Source organism: Myodes glareolus, chromosome 15 (genome assembly GCF_982192425.1).
Source record: "Myodes glareolus chromosome 15, mMyoGla1.1, whole genome shotgun sequence".
Taxonomy (NCBI): domain Eukaryota; kingdom Metazoa; phylum Chordata; class Mammalia; order Rodentia; family Cricetidae; genus Myodes; species Myodes glareolus.
In genome coordinates, this window is record NC_142040.1 from 23,728,860 (window position 1) to 23,753,853 (window position 24,994).

Genomic DNA, 24,994 nt, shown 5'->3' on the forward strand with positions numbered 1-24,994 from the left:
CACATATAAACGCACAGGGAATGGATTCTAAATCACTAACGCTTTTGGTTCCCATTGCTGGGCACTAACGGAACAAACTGCATTTCCACATCATCTTACTGGTGTCCCACTTCTCGTCCCTTGGGAGTGGAATTTTTACTACTATAGCAGGTCAATTGAATTTTAATGTTTGGAGGCAAAAGATATGTCAAAATGTACATTCCTAATCCTTTGTCTCCATGTTCCAAATGTACCATACTTGCTTTTGAGAGAGATGAGAAAATTCTACCACTTTTTATTGTAGTCTGGATTTTAATACCTTTGAGGGGCAGATGGCTCTTGTCCTATCTCCCGGGCAGGATTTCTCATTGAGTACGGGACTGATTTTGTTCAAATTAAATTTTTTGAGCTATGCTCGGCATCAGTGAGCTCTTAATGAACAGAATCCTCCCACTTCCTGGAAAGCCATGTCCTTTCGGTTTCAGGATAGCAGCCTTCGAGTCCTTGCCCAGGGATGATAAGTCAGTGGATCTGCGTGAAGGGCAGCGGATGACATTGAGAATTTGGTGATGGTTTTTTGCCACTTGGTGATCCCGCCAGTTTTCGCTGCGTGCATGAGACCCTGGCACGCTCTGATGAAATCCTTCCTCAGGAGACAGTGCCAGTGTTGAGCTGCCCCTTCATTGCTTAAGAACCATGACGGGCCCATTTAGCTGCTTATCAAGGATATTAGTCATTTTCTCCTGTGAAAACAAAACAGAAGCCTTTTGTTAATCCCGTTCTTTCAAGCCTGACTCCTCCCAGGCAGAACCTCACACTCCTTTTTGGTTTTTGGTTTTTTGGTTTTTTTTATTTTTTTCTGTGCTGTGACTTGCCAAACCATTTCTGATTGAAAGACACAAGCAGGAGTTTAATGGTGTGGAAGAGGAGAAGCAGCTTCTCTGCAGTAGGCCCCATCACATGAGAATGGCTCCCTAGGACTCAGGGTGAATCAGATGGAAAAGAAAAATAACAGTGCAAACAGCGGCTTAAGGAAGAAATGGCGACGTGTGTCACATCAGGAAGCAAGCTGCAGAGATGACCATGCTGCCAAGACCTGGCCATGCCGCCTGCTGCTTTCACCAAGGAATGGCCCAAATAACTAGCAGACATTGTTCCAGAGGAAGTAAGGTGTGCTTGTTGGTAGTTTTTTTTTTTTTCCAGTCTTTGCTCTTTACTCTTTGGGCGCCTGCCACCCAGCTCCCAAATAAACACATGGAGGCTTATCCTTTCTTATGAATGCCCAGCCTTAGCTTGGCTGAGTTCTAGTCAGCTTTTCTTAACTTAAATTATCCTGCCTATCTTTTGGCTCTAGACTTTTACCTTTCTCTATCCTATATTCCTTTCTTTACTTCTTACTCCATGGCCAGTTGTGAAGCTGGGAGGCTGGATCCTGGCTTCCCCTCTTCTCCTTTTCTTGTTCCTTGACCTCTTTCTTTCCCAGATTTCTCCTTCTGTTTATCCTCTCTGCCTGCCAATTCCACCTATCTTTTTTTCTTGCCTTGCTATTGGCTGTTCAGCATTTTATTAGACCATAAGTGTTTTAGATAGGCAAAGTATAACAGCTTCACAGAGTTAAATACATGCAACATAAAAGAATGCACCACATCTTTGCATCATTAAAACAAATGTTCCACAGCATATACAAATGTAACATACCTTAAAATAATATTCCACGACACATGGTTGTTTAGGCACATTTGGGCCAAAGGAATCATTTGCCTCTCTTCTCCCAATTTACTACATGTGGTGGTAAAATAATTATTTGCCAAAACCTGGGGGGGGTGTTTTGTTTTGTTTTTGTTCTTTGTTTTTTGGGTTTTTTGGTTTTGGTTTTTGGTTTTTCAAGACAGGATTTCTCTGTAGCTTTGAAGCCTGTACCCGGACTAGCTATTATAGACCAGGTCGGCCTTGAACTCACAGAGATCTGCTGCCTCTACCTCCCAAATTCTAGGATTAAAGGCATGTGTCACCATTGCCCAGCCAAAACCTGTTATTTGCATTTTAATTTTTGATTTGGTTTGGCTTGGTTTGGTGTTTGTTTGTTGAGATAAGGTCCTATGCGGAGAGCCTTGCTCTTAGCAGATCCGATGACCTGGGGCAGACATGTGAAGTCTGTGAAACGAAGAAAAGTCTGACCACCCGTTCCAAACAGGTGGCTCCGGATAGCCTGGGTGGTTTTATTTATACAGTTTCAATAGAGTGCATGAACAATTTTACAATCATATTTGTTTCCTAAGTTTCTAATAATCATTATTGTAAAATAATTGACAACTTGTTCTCTTATCTCCTTCCCTTTCCACCCTTCACCTTCCCTACTGGCAATAATTACCTACTTGATTTGTAGCCTTACTATTAGAAGTATAAGTAGTATAGTAAACAACAAAGAAAGTTTCTAAGCAGGCACACCTACAGGTGGAACAGTGTGCCCAGTTGGCAGCATTTGTGGTTACAGCATCATGCAAAGTGAAAGTTTTGCCTCTAATGATTAAAGTTTATCTCTGGTCAAATATAAACTCATCAGCCAAGGCCGAATCAACACATTCTTCATTCTATCCTACTCTATCTCCTATCGGGGATATACCAGGTTTTCTTTATCATCCCATAAACTACATAGCTTAAAAGCTTGCTCGTAATAGTTGGCACTGCTTATTCCTCGTTCTCATATTCCATCCTCTCAGCTTCCTACATTGGCTCCTACAGTGTTGGCACAGCTATAGAAATGAGGGCATTGTGGGTGTCTATGATTCTACTTCAGTCCCTGTTCTTAGACTGTTCCCATTTACTCTTGATATCATCTATTCATTTGCGTTACTCTTAGACTCCTGTGGTTAGAATCATTCTCTCCAGGACAATTATGCAAATATGTAATGTCTTGAAGTACCATGACTCTTTCAGACTAATCCCAAGGTGCATTGGAAAGGCAACGTTCTGTTCTTTAGAATCCTGAATTCATGGTCATACTTGAAACATCAAAGGCATTAAGAGCTGAATCGGATATGCTGTATATTTTTAACAACATCCCCTCTGGCTCACCCAGAGGAGAGTCATCAGGGGAAAGTTTTCCTAATGGAATGGCCATTTCATCTACAGCTCCCAAGAAAGTGAAACTAAAGACAACCAGTAATAATTTGTGTAAGGAAAGTGAGGAGAGCAAGCAGCACATAGGCTCCTGGGGTCATGCCCAGAATTATACAACAAACTGTCCATCAGTCTTGCCAAAAATGGGTTAAATTCTCCCAGGCCTTGCCAAAAGAAGAGCTTATTCATGCTATTCTCAGGCCTTGCCCCCTGAAGAAGTCAAATGGCTCACAGCAGTCTTACTATGTAGTTCTGGATGTCCAGGAACTCACTGTGCAAAACCAGACTGATCTCGAATTCACAGAGATCCACCTGCTGTTGTCTCTGCCTCCAAAATGCTGGAATAAAAGACACGCACCACCACACCCAACTTGCATTTTGATTGTTGCTTTGTTTTGTTTTTTGAGACAGGGTTTCTCTGTATAACAGCCCTAGCTGTCCTGGACCTAGTTCTATAGACCAGACTGGCCTCAAACTCACAGAGATCTGCCTGCCTCTGCTTCACGAGTGCTGCAATTAAGGGTGTGTGCCGCCACCGACCGGTTTGCATTTTGATTTTTAGCTACTCTTTTTATGAAAGAAATGGATAGAGAAAGAGCTAAAATACAGGAAGGCTCAAATATAAATTATAATAGAAGATAGATAGATAGATAGATAGATAGATAGATAGATAGATAGATAGATAGATAGAGTGAAAAAGGGAATTTTTGCTTTTACTGGGTTCCTCCTTTTTCCCCACTGTCGGCCTAAGTGGTATAACTTCTTTTAAGATATAGTTTTTGTAATTTTAGGTAAATATAAGGTAATGTGATTCCTCGAGCTTCAACAAACAACCTTGTTATTATTGATTCCTGGTAGCTCTTCCTTCTGTATTGCTCTCTCTTCTTCTCTCTCCCTGATTTTGGAACCCGCTCCAATTTTCTGTTTTCCACTTTACATCACTTATATCCTGCTTATTCCCCTCTCAAGCACTCTCTTCCCTGCCCCCTAAGGCCCCTTCATATTTTCCTGGTTTGTTGTTGTTGTTCTTACTCCATGCTGCGTACTGAAGATCCGGAACCACGGAGAAGACAGAAATGCAGCATTTGTCTTTCTGGGTCTGGGTTACTTCACTCAATACAATCTTTATTAGCCCCATCTGTTTACCTAAAACTTTCATGATTTCGTTTTTCTTTACAGCTGAATACTAGTGCACAGTGTACATGTACCACATTTTCACTGTCCCTTCTCCTGTTGAGGGCATTTTGGTTGCTTCCATTCCCTGGCTATTGTGAGTATGGTGGCAATGAACGTGGCTGAGCAGGTGTCAGTGCAGGAGGATTTTGAGTCCTTTGGGCACAAGCCAAGGAGTAGAATAGCTGGGTTATACTGCATATTTAAAGATTCTGCGTACTGATTTCCAGAGTGGAAATTCCAAGCGTGAACAAGAGTTCCTCTTTCCTCACACCCCGCCAACATTTGCTGTCGCTGTTTTGTTGCTCTTAGCCATTCTGACTGGAGTAAGATGAAATCTCCAAGCAGTTTGAATTTACATTTACCTAATTGCTAAGGACAATGAACTTTTTCCAAGGTATTTCTTAGCCATTTGATTTCTTTTATTGAGAACTCTCTGTTTAGATCACTAGTCAATTTTTTTGAATGGGTCATTTGTTTCCTTGACTCTTTTTTGAAGTTCTTTATATATTCTAGATATTATCCAGTCAGATATATAACTCAAAATAATTCTTTCATATTCTGTAGATTTCTTCTTCATTCAATTTACTGCTTTCTTATCTGTGCAGAAACTATTTTTAAAATTTATTTATTTTTGTTTTTTATTTTATTTGTCTTCTTTTATTTATTTTTTTCCATTCAAAAATTTACACTTCCTCCCCTCCTCCCATTCCTCTCCCACTCCCCCACTCACCCTCCTCCCTACCCCTCTCTCCTTAAGAGAGGGCAGGGAACCCTGCCCTGTGGGAAGTCCAAGGCCCTCCCTCCTTCATCCAGGCCTAGGAAGCTTTGCATTCAAATAGACTAGGGTCCCAAAAAGCCAGTATGTGCAGAAACAAGTTCCAGTGCCTTTATCAATGGCTTCTCAGTCAGCCCCCATTGTCAGCCACATTCAGAGAGTCCGGTTTGATCGCATGTTCATTCAGTCTGGTCCAGCTGGATTTGGTGAGCTCCCATTAGAACAGGCACACTGTCTCAGTGGGTGGACCAACCCCTCGCTGTCCAAACTTCCTTGCTCATCTTCTCCCTCCTTCTGCTCTTCAACTGGACCTTGAGAGCTCAGTCCATTGCTCTGATGAGGGTCTCTGTCTCTACCTCCATCCGTCGCTGGAGGAAGAGTCTATGGTGATATTTGAGATAATCATCAGCGTGATAGTAGGGCAAGGCCAGTTCAGGCACCCTCTGCAGATGCAGAAACTGTTTTGTTTCCGTTGGCCCAGCTGTCAATAGTTGGTCTCAAACCCCAGGCAAAAAGATTCTTATTCCGGAAGTCCTATCCTACATCTAAATCCTTAGGGCTCAGACTACACTTTCTTCTAGTGGTTTAAGAGTTTAAAGTTTCAAATTGAGGCCTCCGATTCATTTGGATCTAATCTGGGCAGGGTGAGAGTACAGGTCTAGTTTCATTCTTTAGTATAAGCACGTCCAGTTTTCCCAGCACCGTCTGTCAAACAGCTGTCTGTTCTCCTTGCCTCTTGGTCAAAACTCAGATGCCTGCAGTCATGATTACTCATATTTTGATCTTGTATTTTATTCCACTGTCCACTAGTCTGTTTTGTATTAGAGCAATAATTATTACTGTAGCTCTATAATACTGAAGTCTGGACTGACAATCCCCCCAGTATACTCCATGCTCCGGACTGCTTTGACTCTGTGGGCTCTATTCTTCTTTCATATTAATTTCACGATTTTTTTCTATTTCTGTAAAAATTTCATGGGATTTATGCTGAATCCGTAAATTGGTTTTGGTAGGAAGTCCATTTTCACAATATTAGCTCTCCCAAGCCAACGGCACAGTTGTCTGTTTGCTAAAGTCTTTCTCAGTCTCTCTTCAGAAGTTTGAAGTTTTCATTATAGAGATGTATCACCTCCTTGGTTAGGTTTATTCCTGGATATTTTATTGTCTTTGATACTATTATAAATGGGTGTGTCCGTGGTCTCTTTCACAGCGTGCTTTTTTGGGTATAAAGAAACACTACTAATTTTGTAAGCTGATTTTGTAGCCTGCCACTTGGCAGAAATTGTTTCTCGGTGGAATTTTTAGTGTCTCTCACATATACAGCACCTACAAATAGGGATAATTTGGTTTCTTCTTTTCCTATTTGTATCCCTTTAATTATTGTATCTGCTTATCTTCTCTTGCCTTCTTGCTTCAGATAATGTTTTCAGCACTCTATTTTTTTAAAAAAAAAGAGTTGGGAATATTGGGCAGCTCTATCTCATTTCTGATTTTAGTGGGATTATTTAAAGATCGTCTCCATTTAGAATAATGTTGGCTGTGGGTTTCTCATAAACAGCCTTTGTTATGTGGATGTATGTCCCCTACAGTCCTACTCACTCTAGGACTTTTACCATGAAAGCATGCTGGGTTTTTGCCAAAGGTTTTTTTGCATCTGTTGAGGTGATCATGTGATTTTGTCTTTAAGTCCATTTATGAGATTTATTATATTTATTAACATAATATATGTTAAACTACCTTGAATTTCTGGTATAAAGGCAACTTGATTGTGGTAAATGATTTTTAGTTAATATGTGCTCCTATTCAATTTGCTAGTGTTGTACTGAGGAATTTTACATCTTTACTCATGAGGCATATCAATCTGTAGCTTTGTTTGGTTTTATCAGTATCTTTACCTAGTTTGGATATCAGAATAACACTGGTTTCAAAGAACAAGTTTGGGAATGATCCTTCTATGTCTGCCTCTTTTTATTTTATTTGAAGTATTGAAAAAGATTCAATTAGAGTTCTTTTAAAGTATAGTAGAACTCTGTGAACCCACTTGGCTCTGGACGTTGTTTAGTAGGGAGGCCTTTTCTACTGTTTCAATCTCCCTTATTACGGATGTGTTTAGGTTGTTGGTCTTTTGGGTTAACTTTGGGAATTTGGACAAATTAAAAATTCATCCATTTACTTTGTATTTTCCAACTTAATGGAATACAGACTTTCAAAGTATTCCTTTAGACTATTCTGTATTTATTTGATATCTGTTGTGATGTTTCCCTGTTCGTTTCTGATTCTGTTAACCTGGGTCATCTCTCTCTTTCTTTTGGTTACTTAGACCAAGGATCTGTTGATCATGTTTATCTTCTCAAGGAACCTGCTCTTAGATTCTTTGGTTCTTTGTTTCTAATTCATTATTATTTCTTATTATCTATCGGGTTTGGGTTTAATTTGTTATTGGTTTTCCAAATTCTTGGGTTGCACCATTAAGTCATTTTCATGCTCTTTCTGATGTTTTAGTATAGGTACTTACTGCTATAAATCTCCCTCTTAGAATTGCTTTTAATGCATCCCAGGAGTATTTTATGCTGCATTTTTATTTTCCTTTAATTGTAGAAATTTTTTTACTTCCTTTCTTCTTTGACCTATTCATCATTTAATAGAAAATTGTTTGATATCTATGAGTTTACACACTTACGGGAAGTTTTGTTAGTTTTTTGCTTTTTCTACTGAGGTTTTGTTCCTGTGCTCTTCAAAAAAAATGTTTATAATCTTTGCTTATTTCATCTAGATCCTCTACCTTTGAGTCCTGACATTCTGCCTTCTTTCTGCTTGACTTTTTCTTCCTGCAAGGCTTTCCTCTGGGCTTTCTGACTGGGATACTAAGCGTTTTGCTTTCCTTACAGATACCCACAACTGGTCAAAATGCGGAGATCAACCAATTGTGGGGCGTCTGCCTCTGATTAATATGTGAACAATACCAAGTGTACACTTAAGGTTTAGGGGACATTGTGTAAGAGGGAATAGAAAGATTGAGAAAGTCAGAGGACCAACACAGGTATTGTAAGAACAAAAGTCTCTTTTTTAAAAATAAAAAAGGACATAAATAGGGGAATCTGGAGGAGTGGGGGTGAGTATGACCAAGATACATTTATTAAATTCTCTAAGGATTGAGAAAAGTATTATTTTTAAAAGATAATCAATTTTAAATGAGCAATAGTTTTAGAAACTAAAAGAAGATAAATGTATTTTCCTGAAAGCAAATCTAATTTTGACATTACTTTCTCTTTAGGGAATATAGTCCCACAATGACTATCCCATCCTCTTTTTTATGGAACCAATACTGATTCTCCCAAAGCACTGAGATTACTACATATGGTTTCAAGTAGTAATGAGGACTGCTAGGAAACACTTTGTATGATCACTGAACAGTTTAATAGGGATGCTCCTACTGATATCCTGTAAAATTTTGCTTTAATAACAAAGTACAGAGGAAAAGATAAAAAAATCCACAACAAGGAAAAAAGTTCACATCTACTGGTAAGTCTGTCTACTTTTTGTAATAGCTCTCTACACACACACTTGTGCATGCATACACACATGTGCACACACACACACACACGCACACACACACACACACACACACACACACACACTCCATGAGAAGCAGCAGTAAACAGAAACAGCCAGCATCTCCCCATTTTCCATTCTGTTCTCCTATGCTATCCCCTGGTGGAGAGTCCCAGGGCTCAGCTCTTGCTCTTTCCTCCATGATCAACATTCCTGACTTTGATAAGATTTTATCCAGATTTATGGTTTTCAATTTTATCTTCCACATGTCATGTCTACATTCTTCTCCCAAACTCCAAACTTCTACACACACATGTGTAATAGACATCTCAAATTATAATGTCCCAAACCAACCTCACCTTTTCTCCTAAAAATAATCCCATTTGCAGCCCCTTCCTTTGGTCTGGGTGATGGAAACACTACCTTTTTATTCTGAATTAATTTTAAGATCACAGAAAGGTTGCAAAACAGCATGGAGTTTCTGTGAGCTCTTCATGCCATTTCAAAAATTATATCTTTACATATATAAATGTATACTCCAAACACCGTATCTCACACCACCTTACTGTGACTACAATAGATGAACGCACGAGAACTGACAGAAGCGCATAACTAAGCACAGACCTTGTTTGGGTTTCCCTGGTTTCCCACACACTCTCCCCGTTCTGGTGCTTAGTTCTAGGAATGTGAATCGCATGCTTAAATTCCTGTACCTGCAGTCGCAGTGTGTTGAACTGTTCCATTGCTCCAAAGAAAGGCCCTCATGCCCTCTCCACTGCAGCTCTGAGCCCTAGAGACCACCGTCTGCTCCCCATCGTTATGGTTGCGTCATATCAAAACCATGACATGAACAGCATGATTCCAAAGGCTTTGCTCCAGAGTGGCACAGGTCTCAGCTGTGGGCATTCCTGGTTTTTTCATCTAAACAATGCTCACTTACATAAAAACACACAAATTTTAACTGTGTAACAAAATGCTGGAGGATGAAGAGATGATTCAGGGGTTAAGAGTACATACTGCTCTTTCAGAGGACCTGAGTTCTATCCCTGGTGCCCATGCCAGACAGTTAACAGCATCAGATTCCTTGTAACTCCAGCTCCAAGAAATCTGATGCCTCTGGCCTCCACAGGCACCTGCACTCTTATGTGTGTACCCCTACACACACACACACACACACACAAACACACACACAAAACATATGGGGTCCTTGAAATCAAAATCTCTGAGCAGCAATGGCAGAAAACAATTTGCCTAACCATTATTTGACACTTCTCACTCTCCCTAGCTCTGGTGGGCATTCCCACATCATCATCTCCAGCAGAAGCAAATACAACCCGGCCCCCTCACCATCATCTCCTTCAGTTCATGTTGCTCAGTTTCTGCCTTAGCAATGTCTATGCTGATTTACCCAAGGACTGGTCTTGGGTATTTTCTTCATCTGCCAAAAGGGTAGTTTCATTAGTCTCTGGGGCTGTTTCTAAGAAAACATTTAAGTGAGATTCTGAAGGGACTAGTTATGACTTTTCTGTACTCTGAGTTACCAAGATAATATACCCTATGTCCAGGAGTCATTTTCTGATTGACTTGTATGGGTGTGAGGTATGGACACATTGGATGCATATGTGTGTATCTTCAAGTCTTCATATATGTGGAAGCCAGAGGTCAACACAGGGTATCTTCCACGGTTTGTGGAGATTTTTTGAGACATGGTCTCTCATTGAAATTCATTGGATTCTGCTAGGCTAGTTGACCTAATGCGCCAAAAATTTCCTTTCTCTACACGACCAGCCTGAGACTTATAGACATGCACTGTGCTGTGCCTCGTTTTATACCAGCACCCACATAAAAGCACACGAACTTGGGTTTGTATGATTGCACGGAAAGTACTTTACAAATTGAGCCATCTCTAATCTATCTGGCTAACTTTAATAAATTGTAAAGACTGGGGAGTTATAAATAAATAAGGAAAAGGCCAATCTCCTGAATGAGAGCATTTAGAGTCAGCATCCCTGGCTTCTGCCAAAAAGAAAAAAGAAAAACTCTAAAGCAATAGAAAAATAAAAGTTATGAGGAAATAACCAAATCCATGTGTCTCTTTTAGTCAAACCTCAATCTCCTGAGTTTAAATGAACAAATTAGGTGTAAATGTGGGTGTGTGGATGGTGTGGAAAGACTAGGAAGGGAGAGGAAGCAGACATGTCATTTAATAGGTGGCTCCAAACTGCTTTATGGCTTCATTTTGACATGTTCTCCCTTAAACATCTCAAGGAGAGCACCCCTCAGTGACCTGACATGCATATTTGCCACCAGCAGAATCCATAGATTGTATACTACATGTCCTGCTTAAGTTAGCATATAACTGAACAATACCACTTGGAAAATGCTATTTCATTGATTTAAAAAAAAGGCAGCTCTTGGAGGTGTAAGGCCTAGGCCTTCAGAAAGCTTGTTCTAGCGGCTCTTTCCCCAGTCAGGAGTCAGGCGCACTACTCATATTGTGAGTCATGCCGTGCTCTTTTTGCCTCTATCTCTTCTCTGTGTGTGTGACGGGATGTGTGTGCATGGGTGTGTGTTTGCATGGGTGTGAGTGTTTCACTTAGGGTTACTATTGCCGTGAATAAACAACACCATGACCAAAAACAACTAGCGGATGAGTGGGTTTATTTGGCTTATGTATCCTGAATCACAGTCCACTGAAGGAAGCCAAGACAAAGAGACTCAAACCAGAGAGAAACCCGGAAGCAGGAGCTGAGGCAGAGGTCATGCAGGGGTGCTGCTTACTGGCTTGCTCAGCCTGCTTTCTTATAGCACCCAGCACTGCCAACCCAGCCCACACACATCAATCACTAATCAAGAAAATGCCCTACAGGCTTGCCCGCTGTTATGGAGATATTTTCTCAACTGAGGGTCCCTCCTCTCAGATGACTCTAGCTTGCACCAAGTTGACATAAAACTAGGTAGCTCTTCGGGTGAACATGAGTTTGGGTGTACGTGTGCACACATGCCCTGCAAGAGAAGGACCAAAGCTTACACTGGGTGTCTTCCTCCATCTCTTCCCACTTTGTTTACTGTGGCAGGGACTGTCCCCGAACCTGGAGCTCACCAGTTACAGTAAGTCTAGATGTCAGCTTGTCTCTGGGACCCCATCTCTGCCTCCTTAGTGCTGAGGCTACAGGTATCCACCAAGTTTTTATGAGTATGGGTACTGTACCCAAAGTCTAGGGGTCCTCAGAGTTGCCTGGCAGTGCTCTGCCAGCTGAGCAATTTCCCCAGTCCCTCATTTCCTAATTAAATGTTTTAAAGGCACGTGATAAAACACTTGTGTTTTGCCTACAGTTAATACTCATTTAAGTGATATTTGAGGAGCGTTATGTGAAATGAACAGTTTACAGACAAGGTATTTGACTTATGATTGCCCATAGATGTTTAGCATAAATATGAATACATAAGCAAATGTTGCTGATATTGTACTCCTGTCACCAATATCACAAACTTTAAAAAAAATTATCAATTTTCCTTAAGAGCCCAAACAGTTCATGAAAATTCATTGCTAGGGAAGAACTGAAAGCCGGGGGAACAATGTGTTCTTTCTTTTATACTTCAATTATCTTCACATAATTTCTAATTTTGGAATGAGACATTTTGGAATATTGATTGCTTTTTTAAAATCAACAGACTGCCAGAGGCCCTGCCAGGTATTGAAAAATTATGTGGAAAAAAATGTTTCAATAAATTGGTTACAAATCTTAATTTGCAAATTGAACTTACTTACTGCAAAGTATGTAATTGTTCACTTTGGGGGAGTCTGACATTTAAAGCAATGGTACCAATGGAGCTACTGTTTCCTCCAAAGTGAAACATTCCTTCCTGGAGGAAAGAAAGAAGCACCTACGATTCAAGAAGCTAGCAAGACCAGGGAAGCTCAAGTGACCCAGGGAATTCAAAGGATGCAGGAAACGGAGGATGCTAAAGAAGCTAACATTTTCCTTGCCCCTCCCCAAAGTTATAAAATCAGAAATCAGTTGTAGGGAAGAGGAAATTCTATGGAGTTGACAGGTTGGGAGTTCTGAAGATGCAGCTTCATGAGTCACCACCATGCTGGGGTGGACCCTGCTGTGATGTGGTGGCCTTTGTGGTACCCATGCTCCTGCAGGTGACCCCAGGAAACCCACCCACGGGTTGGCCAAGCTAGACTTCAGGGGTTGTCTCATCGGCCTTGTCATTGGTGTCCCAACTGGGGTAAGTAGGCAGTTGTTCACTTCTCTCTGGGAGAAGCTACACAACTTATCTCAGAGACACTTCACGCTTACAAAAGAGGACATTTCATCCAGGAGTCTAGGTCTAGAGCTCCAAGGATTCAGGGAGGAGAGAGACTGTGCTCCTTTCTGGACCACCTTTATGGGTAGTGACTTAGAAGCTAAACATCACAACAAAATTCATCTTTCCTATTGTAACACTTAAATGTTTCCTGTTATTGTCTTGGTTAAGGTTTCTATTGCTGAGGAGACACCATGACCACAGCAACTCTTACAAAGGGTTAACCTTAACATTTAGTTAGGGTGGCTTGCTTGCAGTTTCCAAGGTGCAGCCCATTATCATCATGACTGGGAGCAGCATGGTGGCTGACAGACATGATGCTGGAGAAATAGCAGAGAGTCTTACATCTTGCAAGCAACAGGAAGTCAAATGGAAGTTAGAATGAGCAAAGTGTGAGCAAAAGAGATCTAAAAGCCCGCCCCCTCAGTAACACACTTTCTTCAACAAGGCCACACCTCCTAAGAATGCCATTCCCCTTGGAGGCCATTTTCTTTAAAGCACCACAGTTATGTTCCAAAATATAGCAAGAATTTGTAGCCCAAGAGAATGCACAAACAGACCCTCAGAGCAGAGCGTAAGGGGTAAGGCTACTCCTGCTGTTGCTCCAGAGGGTAGAGTATTAAGGACCATTATCTTCTCCCATGCCTTTCTTCCTGCAGCAGATGCTTCCATCTGAGTACCCACCCACTATTGTTCACTGTACCATTGGTTATTGGATCAAAAAACCATTGCCCTGATGGCTCCAACAGAAGCAGAGAAGTCACAGGGTTAGGGTCCCCTGGGACTCTCAGCAAAGGGTTAATGCTTCCTTCTTCAATGATACCTGCAGTGCATTTCCCTAGATAAGATGCTTGAGAATCAAATATAATACTAGGCAAAGCCAAAATAGATAACAGCACTGACTGTCATCATAGGTATTTACTGAAGAAAATTAAAGCACATGCACATTAAAAGATTTGTGCATTGAGCGGTGGATGGGGGGGTGCAGAGCTGCCATCCCAGCCCTCAGAAGACTGAGGCAGAAACACTGGAGAGGTAAGCCTGGGCTACACAGTGAGACTTTGTCCCAAAAAACCAAAACAGGGGCTAGAGAGGTATCTCAGTGGTTAAAGCACTGATTGCTCTCTAAAGAACCCGAGTTTGATTTCCAAAACCCACATGGTAGCTCACAACTGCCTGTAACTCCAGTTCCAGGGGGCCCAACACCCATGGCAAAACACCAATGCACATAAAATAGTTTTAAAAATCAAAACAAATATAAGGAGTTGTATATAAATGTTAATAACAACATAAACTAAAAGCCTCTGCCTATCTACAGGTGAATAGATACATTTTTAAATTTCTATATAATGGAGTACCACTTGGAATAAAAAGGGAACAAAATAGAAATATGTATGCAAACAGACCATATGATAGACAAAAGTAGTATATACTATATAATTCCATGTCTATGAAATGGAATGCTGAAATAATTTAAAATTCATAAAAAGTGATTTTAAAAGAACAGACTATGCTTTGCTGGAATGGGGGTAAATCAATATAAGGAACTTAGGTAATAATCTTGAAGTTTTGTGTTATTATTTGTTGTTTGTTTGTTTGTTTGTTGTTTGCTTGGTTGGTTGGTTAGCTTTGAGACAAAGTCTCACAATATGGCCTAGCCTCTATTGTCTTAAACTCCTGATTCTCCTACCTCTACCTGTCAAGTGCTAGGATTATAGGCATGCATGCCATGCCCAGACTCTCTACACTTTAGTTGAATAAACAATAGCTAAGGATAATTGCCCTAGATACCACTGCCTAATCTTCTGAATGTATTGTACAAAACCACTGAGCCAGGCTAACTGGGCTGACTTCATATTCATGACCACTAGCCGCTGGTGGAGTCTAAGGATACCAACATTTCCTGTTAGCCTCTGTCTCTCCTCTCTACAATTATTCTGAATCTTCCATTCAAATATCCCCTTCCTCATTCTCAACTGATGATTTTGCTGCCTGTTATATTCAAAAGGAGAATAAATTAAAGAAGTCTGGTGGACGTTATTAACGTAAAAACCTACCTGCATTTCTACATTCACACTCCTGTTACAGCCAGCAAGCCACCTACGTTCTGGCAGTTCCAACCTTCGCTTACTAAAGTATGTACCATCTCGACTATTAAGGACATTGCTCCGCCAATCATCCCTATTCTTCACTATGAGCTTTTCAGCCTCTTGTGGACATCTCCAACATTATAAAAATACACTCTCATATTTTACATTGCTTTTAAAAAGCTTCCCTTGACCTGAAATTCCAGTCCGTATCCTTGCTTCCCTTCATGAAGGCATTCCTCCAAAATAACTTTCTGTAATTGCTCCTCTATTTTCTTTCAACCCTTTCTCCCAGCATACTCCAATCAGTATTTCTTTCCTATCCTTGTTCTAAAACTGTTCTTGTCCTCGTCACAGAGCCCTTCATACCCTGGAACCCATGGCTTCCTCACTTAGTTTCCAGATTTTTTTTTTAATCTCCTGGTTCTTGTCCTTAGAGAGCCAGCGCTTCTCAATTTCCTTTGCTCCTTTTCCCTTGCTTCTCAATCTCCAAGTTTGAGACTTATTACCAGGTCAACTTGGCAGCTCTCATTATACTGGGCTGCCTTGTACAACCTTAACAGAAGAAGAGGTGTCTAGTTTCGCTGCAATTTGATATACTGTGGCTGGTTGATATCCACGGGAGGACTGCCCTTTCTGAAGAGAAATGGAAGAGGAGAGTAGATGGAGCAGGGGAGAGAGAGGTGGGGAGGACTGGGAGGAGAGGAGGGAAAGGAAACTGTGGTCAGTCAGAATGCAAAAATCAAATAAATTCATGAATTAATATAAACAAATTGGGCTCGCTATGATTTTAGGGCTGGCCTTGAAGTTCTAGACTCAAGTGATCTTCCTGCCTCAGCCTCCAGTTCAGAGTTATCCTAGTGGCTCTGGTGAATTACAGCCAAGAATCCAGAGGAGGTTGAAGGTGTGGGTTGATTCAGAGCTTATGGTGCTACAGATGAACATGGCATCCAGCCTTATACTTAGATAGTGTCATAGTTTGTCAGCTCGACACAAAGCTACACATGTCTGGGGAAGAAGGAATCTCAATGGAGAAACTGTCTCCATGAAATTGGCCTGTGGGCATGTCTAGGAAGCATTTTTTATTGATAATTTATGCAGCAGTACCCCCTGTTGGCACTACCATCCCCAGGTAGGAAAGCCTAGACAGTAAAAGAAAGAAGGCCGAGCATGGACCTGAGAGAAGCCAGTAAGCAACATACCCCTGACATTTCCACTTCAGTTCCTGCCTCAGAGTTCCTGCTTTGAGTTCCTGCCTTGGCTTCCCTGGATAATTCACCATAATCTATAAACCAAGTAAACACTTCCTTCTCCCAAGTTGCTTTTGGATAGTGTTTAATACAGCAATAAAGAAGGAAACTAGGAGGGCAGATAGATGCTAAGTAGGACAGGCAACAGTTTTCTCATATGGTCTGTCAAGCCTCCTGTTTCCATAGAAGTCTTGGGAATACTGAGCCCTCTTTTCTATGCCACTGATACCTAAATTGTGCTTCTATTCCCACCCCAGTCTCATTCTATCATATATGCTCCATTACATGAGGTCAAAGTGCTTCCTTGGTATCCTGGTATCAAGTTCAAGGGAGCTTGGCACAACATTGTCTTCCAAAACACACTTTTTTCAGCTGCAAAATGTACTTAGTGACTTAGCATTGGTAATAATGAGTGGTTAATGCTTTATGTACATCTCTTCTTGCATCTTACTAGGAAACATGCCTAGCACACATTATTTTTACTTGTCAATTAACCATTTTCAACATACTGTTCAAAATGGCTTAACAACTTAATTACGCAACAGAAAAAGATTAATAGCATTAAAAAGATTAATACACAATGTCGACAATGTGTTATTAAATGAAGAGTACAATATCACGCCTTGTATGCTCACAACTGTTCAAACATGAAACTGTGAGATCAAAGATTTTTTTATAGGAGGTAGGCTTGTGGCTGACTTGTTTAACATTTCTTAGGTATGGTCATGCTTTTAATATTTTCCGGTTTTTCCATGTTAGTCCTTTATTACTTTGAACTTCAAAGAAAATACATTTAGTTTTTTTCTCTTAGTTCTACTGAGTATACAGCACAGGCATGGTAGAGAGAAAAACGATACATGAGCACTGGAGTTTTACCAGGAACGCTGACCAAGACTCATGATTACAAGTGCTGGGAGCCCAGTCAGAAGGCGCAGCTGGACATCTCTCAGAGCCTCCATCTCTATCCCTGCTCATCCTCTTCCTGTCTGTCTCCTCATCCACTTCCTGTCTGTCTCCTCATCCTCTTCCTGTTTGTCTCCTCATCCTCTTCCTGTCTGTTTCCTCATCCTCTTCCTGTCTGTCTCCTCATCCACTTCCTGTCTGTCTCCTCATCCTCTTCCTGTCTATTTCCTCATCCTCTTCCTGTCTGTCTCCTCATCCACTTCCTGTCTGTCTCCTCACCCTCTTCCTGTCTGTCTCCTCACCCTCTTCCTGTTTGTCTCCTCATCCTCTTCCTGTCTGTCTCCTCATCCACTTCCTGTTTGTCTCCTCATCCTCTTCCTGTTTGTCTCCTCATCCTCTTCCTGTTTGTCTCCTCATCCTCTTCCTGTTTGTCTCCTCATCTCTTTCCATAAACAACTTCCTCCAAATGGCTGAACTTAGCAACCAGCCACAGAGCTTGCATTCACTCCCAGAGTTCATGTATCGAGTCCCAGAGGAGAGCAGTTTGTCCTACTTAGATCATGTCTCACATCTGAACAGGAGACAGACAGGGCAGCAATCTCTCCAGCCAGGGACAAGACACCTGCCTTCCCTGGGACACAGGAGAAAGAGGCGCAATGGAGTAGCCTGGTGCAAGCCCCATGCTAAGGGTTCCCCACAGTAAAGGATCCTGGAGCTAGAAGAGAGATAAGCAACCCACTGAACTAAATAACAGTCTATTCTGCTTTTCAAAAACAGTTAAATTTTTAATTAGAAGGTAATATTTCACTAAGAAGGTACTCTTCCATAGTCGCTGTCTCTGAGCACAGCTCTGGTTGTAGAGACGGCAGAGAGTATCCTACTGGCGGGCACAGCTCACGAAGTGACTTTACTTTTCCTCAGTTGCTGCCACTTTAATTCATTTTTGGTGTCATTGATCAACTCAAAATTACAATTAGCATATTCTCTTCCTTTCCTGTTTTCAAAGGACAATTTCCCTGGTTTTATAACACAATTATAATTTGACAAGTTACCCGTAAGTCTGTTTCACACACAGGCACCAAGCAGGGCAGAGCAGTCTTCTCTGAGGATCGGTTTGTAGACTTCAGCACTGGAAGTCTTTCAGTCTCCAGAACTGTAAGCTCTGAGCATAATGCAGCCTTAGGAGCTGATTACAGGAGAAGAAAACTAGACACTAGGGCATGCGCACTTATTCTCAGTTCACTCAGGACTTCTAGTGGCAATCAACAAAATCAACTTTGACTGGCCTAAACAAACAAAAAAAAAAAAAAAAAAAAAAAAAGGACTCATTGAAGTCTAGCAGGAGCTCACAGAAGCTCTGAAAAGACTTGAGTACCAGACATGGATGCTGAACAGTCAGGAAAAATCTCAAATTACTCCTCGGGATGTACTACAGTTAATGGACCCTGCTGATACATTCACCATCCGAACCAGGACTTCCACAAATGCTACAACTCACACAGAGATGCTCGGGATCAGATACCAAAGACTACCTCTGATACTCCTACAGAATCCAACACACCAGATCACAAATTCTCTGTCCTCTTGTCCCCCCTTGCCCACTTCTGAATCAAAGGTACACACAAGTATCCCATGACCCTGCTGCAAGGAAGGCCAGGAAAGCAAGTTTTTCCCCTTCAGGCTGAGGAAGCATGAAGCATGAATGGAGGTTCTCTAAGCACTAGACTGTTAAAGGACGCTGGGCATCGGAAATGTCCACAATAAAAATGCCCACAATAAGCTCTACAGGAGGGGGGGCGGAAATGGAAACTTTTATAATTTAATAAAATTTACTAAAAAAAAAAATAAGCTCTACAGGAGAGACTTTCCTCTACTAATGATTCCTCTGTCTTTCACGCCCAACAGATACTCAGAGGACCAACTGCAGCGCAGAAGTGACAGCGTCTGCTAAACCCTGCAGCACACACTACTGCGTGGAGAAATGCATCAATACCAGAACAGAGCAATTGCTCATATTTCTTTCCATCTCTAAGTCAGGAAGAACTCTGATTTTAGACAACAAGGGTATTATATGAGAAACAACATTACACAAAGCATTTTCCTGGACCAAAATCAAGCATTTTAAAATTCCAAAAACATTTGTATCTTGAATATCAGATTAATATCTTAATTTTTTTAGCAGCTGGAATAATCTGGTTGCTTTTATTTCAAAGACAATTGTGTCATTTTGCAACTACTCCTATATACACAAACAAGTATAATCATAAGAACTTTCAATATGATCCCATCTATTCTTTTATATAAATGGTAAGGTTTTACTGCAGTCTTCTAGAATACATATGTATTTCTGTGTACATGTTGACAGTATGAATAATAAAATTTTTTCTTTATTCTATCAGTAACAGCAATAAAAAAGCATATGCATTTTTGAACAGATTTAAGTTCATAAAACTAAAACTACACTCCTATGACCCTTTTATGTTAAACTATGTTCAAATATTTTCTTTGTGGAAAGGCTGCATTGTTTTTCCATACCTGTTCCATGTCCTTACAGGCTCAAGTCACACTGCCACCTGGTGTGGTTGAAGCAAACTTCCTTCTACTCTAAGGCCACCAGAGAAGTGACAACTTATTGACCCCATGTCGCTGAGTCATTGTAGAGGAATTCACAGGGCTCCTTAAAAAGAAGAGAGGGGTTTTGATCCTCTGCAAACACAAATCATTTTGTAAGGAAGGGAAAGCCTTAAGCATCTGGCATTTTTAATTCAGCAAATGTGTAGGGCTCACCCACTAGTGATGCTACAGGTGACAAAATAGGAGTTGAGGAAATCAAGTCAAGAAACATAAATTAAGCGTTGTGGGCCAGGCCATACCACTGGGAGGAGAAGCATGAACAGCAGCACAGTGGTGAGGGTGGGGGGACAAAGGACATGGTGACAGCAGTGTCCTCCAGAAATTATTTGACCACTGGAGTCTGCCAACACCAGGAAGAACGACCATCTCAGCCTTGAGTCTGTAGGCACCTGGAGGAGCGATCACCAAAGGCTCTCCTCTGCCCATACCTGAAGGACTGATCAATTGAGCCACAGCCTCCAAATATACCAATGGGAGGAAAAGGGACCCCCTGAAACACACACTCTACCTATTCTGATTGTTGGAAGAGATGGGCAGACAACAGGGTAAGAATACACTCAACAACATAAAGAGCAGTACAGCACCACCAGAAACTAATGGTTCTACAACAGCAAGACCTGAACACCCAATGCAGATGATACAGAAGAAAACAACCTTAAAAATAACTTCATGAAGATGATTGAGGCCCTGAAAGAAGAAATGAAAAGTTCCCTTAAAGAAATAGAGAAAAAGACAACTAAAAATTGGAAGAAATCAACAAATCCCTTAAAGAAAAACAAGAGAAAGCAATCAATCAGGTGAAAGAAATGGTTCAAAACTTGAAAATTGAAATAGAGGCAATAAAAAAACACAAACAGGGTGAAATCTGGAAATGGAAAATCTGGGTAAGCAATTAGGAACCACAGAAACAAACATAAACAACAGAATACAAGGAACAGAAGATAGAATATCAGGCACTGAAGATATGATAGAGGAAATAGATTCATAGGTCAAGGAAATGTTAAATTCAACAAATTCTTAACACAAAATATCCAGGAAATCTGGGACACCATAAAAAGACCCAACCTAAGAATAATAGGAATTGAAGGAGAAGAACTCTAGGTCAAAGGCACAAAAATTATATTCAACAAAATCATAGAAGAAAACTTTCCTAACCTAAGAAGTGCATGCCTATGAAAATACAAGCCTACAGAACACCAAATAGACTGGACCAAAACAGAAAGTTCCCTTGCCACATAATAATCAAAACACTAAAAATACAGAATTAAAAAAAAAGAATTTTAGGAGCTGCAAAAGAAAAAGGTCAAGTAACATATAAAGGCAGACCTATCAGAATTACATACAATTTCTCAATAGAAACAAGGAAAGCCAGAAGGTCTTGGTCAGGTATTATGCAAACACTAAAAGACCACAGATGCCAGCCCAGACTATTATATCCAGAAATGCTTTCAATCAACATAGACAGAGAAAATAAGATATTCCATGACAAAACCAGGTTTAATCAATACCCATCCACAAATCCAGCCATACAAGAAATAGAAGGAAAACTACAGCCCAAGCAAGTTAGCTACACCCACAAAAACAATCACAATAAATAATACCACACCAGCAAATCCCAAAGAAGAGAAACACACACATAACACTAATAACAAAAACAAAAACAACAGAAATTGGCAATCGCTGGTCATTAATATCCCTTAATTATCAATGGACTCAATGCACCTATAAAAGACACAGGCTAACATTGGATATGAAAACAAAACCCATCCTCTACTGCAGACAAGAAACAAACCTCAACTACAAAGACAGACGTTACCTCAGGGTTAAGAATAGGAAAAAGTTTTTCCAATCAAATGGACCTAAGACGCAAGCTGGTGTAGCTATTCTAATATCTAACAACATAGATTTCAAACTAAAATTAGGCAAAAAAGATAGAGAAGATAATTTCATACTCATCAAAGTAAAAATCCATCAAGAGGAAGTCTCAATTCTGAATATCTATGTCTTAAATACAAAGGCACCCTCATTTGTAAATGAAACATTACTAAAGCTTAAATCTTGCATCAAGCCCCACACACACTAATAGTGAAGAGACTTAAACACCCCATTCTCACCACTGGACAGATCTGCCAGACAGAAACTTACGAGAGAAATAAAGATTCTAACAGATGCCATGAGTCAAATGGGCTTAACAGACATCTAGAGAACATTTTAGTCAAACACAAAAGAATATACCTTTTCCTCAGTACCTAATGAAACCTTCTCTAAAATCAACCACGTTCTCAGTACCAAAGCAAAACTCAACAGATACAAAAAAAAAAAGTCATAACCCTGTGTGTCTGACAAGACCATCATAGCGTAAAGTTAGAATTCAACAGCAACACTAACTGCAGAAAGCCCACAAACTTATGGAAACTGAACAATATTCAGCTAAATCACCACTGGGTCAAGGAAGAAATAAATAAAGAAATTAAAGACTTCCTAAAATTCAATGAAAATGGCTGCACAACACACCCAAACTTAAGGGACACAATGAAAGCAGTGCTAAGAGGAAAGTTCATAGCACTAAATGCCTACATAAAGAAGTTAGTAAAATCCCACACTAGCAAATTAACAGAACACCTGAAAGTCCTAAAACAAAAAGAAGCAAACTCACCCAGAAGGACTAGACAACATGAAATAATCAAACGGAGAGCTGAAATCAACAAAATAGAAACAATGAAAACAATACAAAGAATCAAGGAGACAAAGAACTAGCTCTTTGAGAAAATCAACAAAATAGACAAACCTTTTTCCAAACTAACCAAAAGGTAGAGAGAGAATATCCAAATTAACAAAATTAGAAAAGAAGAGGGGTATGTTAACAACAGACATGGAGGAAATACAAAGAATCATCAGGTCATACTTCAAAAACATGTTCTCCACAAAGTTTGAAAACTTACAGGAAATGGACAATTTTCTGAATAAGTATCACATACCAAAACTAAATCAAGACCAGCTAAGCAAATTAAATAGACCTATAACCACAAAGAACATAGAAACAGTCATCAAAAGTCTCCCACCCAAAAAAAAAAGTCCAGGATCAGATGGTTTCAGCACATAATTCTACCAGATTTTCAAAGAAGAACTAATACCAATACTCCTCAAATTGTTCCAAACAACAGAAATCGAACAAACATTGCCAAACTCTTTTTCCAGGGCTACAGTTACCCTGATACCCAATACACTCAAAGACACAACTAAGAGAGAGAATTATAGACCAATCTCACTCATGAACATTGGTGCAAAAATACTCAATAAAATACTGACAAACAAAATCCAAGAACACACCAGAAAAATCATCTACCATGACAAAGTAGGTTTCATCCCAGAGATGCAGGGATGGTGCAACATGAAAATCTGTCAATGTAATTAACCATATAAAGAAATTGAAAACAAAAACCAAATGATCATCTCACTAGATGCCGAAAAAGGTTTCGACAAAATTCAACACCCCTTCATGATAAAGGTCTTGGAAATTACAGGAATATAAGGAACATAACTAAGTATAACAAAGGCAATATACAGCAAACCAACAGCCAACATCCAACTAATGGAGAAAAACTCAAAGCGACCCCACTGAAATCAGGAACATGACAAGGCTGTCCATTCTCTCTCCCTATCTATTCAATATTATACTAGAGCAAATAAAAACAAATGGAGATCAAGGGGATACAAATTGGAAAAGAAGTCAAACTTTTACCGTTTGCTGATGATAAGATAGTATACATAAGTGACCTTAAAAATTCCACCAGGGAATTCCTACAACTGAAAAACACCTTCAGGAATGTAGCAGGATACTAGATTAACTCAAAAAAATTGATAGCCATACTATATACAGAAGATAAACTGGTCAAAAAGGAAATCAGAGAAACATCACCCTTTACAACAGCCATAAATAACATAAAATATTGTGGCATAACTGTAACCAAGTAAGTGAAAAACCTATGCGACAAGAACATTAAATCTTTGTGAAAGAAAGCAAAGAAAACATCAGAAAATGGAAAGATCTCCCATGCTCTTGGGTACATAGAATTAACACAGTAAAAATGGCAATTTTACCAAAACAATCTACAGACTCAATGCAATACCCAGCAAAATCCTAGCAAAATTCTTCAAAGATCTCAAAAGAACAATACTCAACTTCATATGGAAAAACAGAAAGCCTAGGATAGTCAAAACAATCTTGTTCGATAAAAAAACTTCTGGAGGCATCACCATCCCTGACTTCAAACTCTACTACAGAGCTACAATAATAAAAACAACTTTGTATTGGCATAAAAACAAAAAGGAGGACCTATGGAATCAAGTCAGTGACTCAGATATCAACCCACACAACTATGAACACCTTCTTTTTTGACAAAGACGCTAAAATTATAAAATGGAAAAAAAAGCATTTTCAACAAATGGTGCTGGCATAGCTAGATATCGATGTGTAGAAGAATACAAACAGATCCAGATCTATCACCATGCACAACACTTGAGTCCAAATGGATCAAAGACCTCAACATAAAGCTACTGAACCTCAGAGAAGAGAAACTGCGAAGTACACTTGAACGGACTGGACAGGAGACCATTTCCTAAATATAACCCCAGTAGCACAGACAATTAATAATTGAAACCTCCTGAAACTGGAAAGCTTCTGTAAAGGGCACAGTTAACACTGCTATACTGAGGTTAATTCTAATACATGAACCTATGTGGGAACATGTTCAAATCAAATCCAAACCATAGCAACACCTAAACCAGACAAAACAAAACAGGCTAAGCCTAAAAATAAGAACTGGAATGAGTCAGTACTCTCTACCTCAGAGATTTCAGGAAGCTGAGTATAGTAATTATTACCAGACTTTTAAGCATTTCAGGATCTTTTGTTATAATGTGCATACATAGCTTAGTTTTTAAGCTATCTATTTATAATTTTTTTAAATCTCAAAATGAAAAGAAGCCTTGTTGTTCTTTATAGGGGTCTGTGAGAAGGAGAATATCCTAGCATATGATAGATTTTTGTGGAAAGGAACTTTTTTCTAAACAACAGAGTCTGTGGTCCCAGAATGCACTAGCATCTTTTCTTTGTTGGAGTTGTACTTAGGAACCTACTTAATAAAAATTAAATTTCTAATTCTATAAGACTAAAATTCAATGATAATTCTTGATCAAAA

General features: G+C 39.9%; 1 long non-coding RNA gene across 1 annotated transcript in view; it reads right to left on the reverse strand.

Annotated features, from left to right (window-relative positions):
• Window positions 1-258: 258 nt before the first annotated feature.
• The window catches only part of LOC146891646 (uncharacterized), a 30,114-nt gene continuing 5,378 nt past the window's right edge, over window positions 259-24,994 (reverse strand). The window contains exons 2-3 of the long non-coding RNA XR_015734965.1: window positions 19,695-19,836; window positions 259-722 (exon numbers count right to left, since the gene is read on the reverse strand). This is a non-coding gene — a long non-coding RNA (uncharacterized LOC146891646). The remainder of the gene's footprint in view (window positions 723-19,694; window positions 19,837-24,994) is intronic.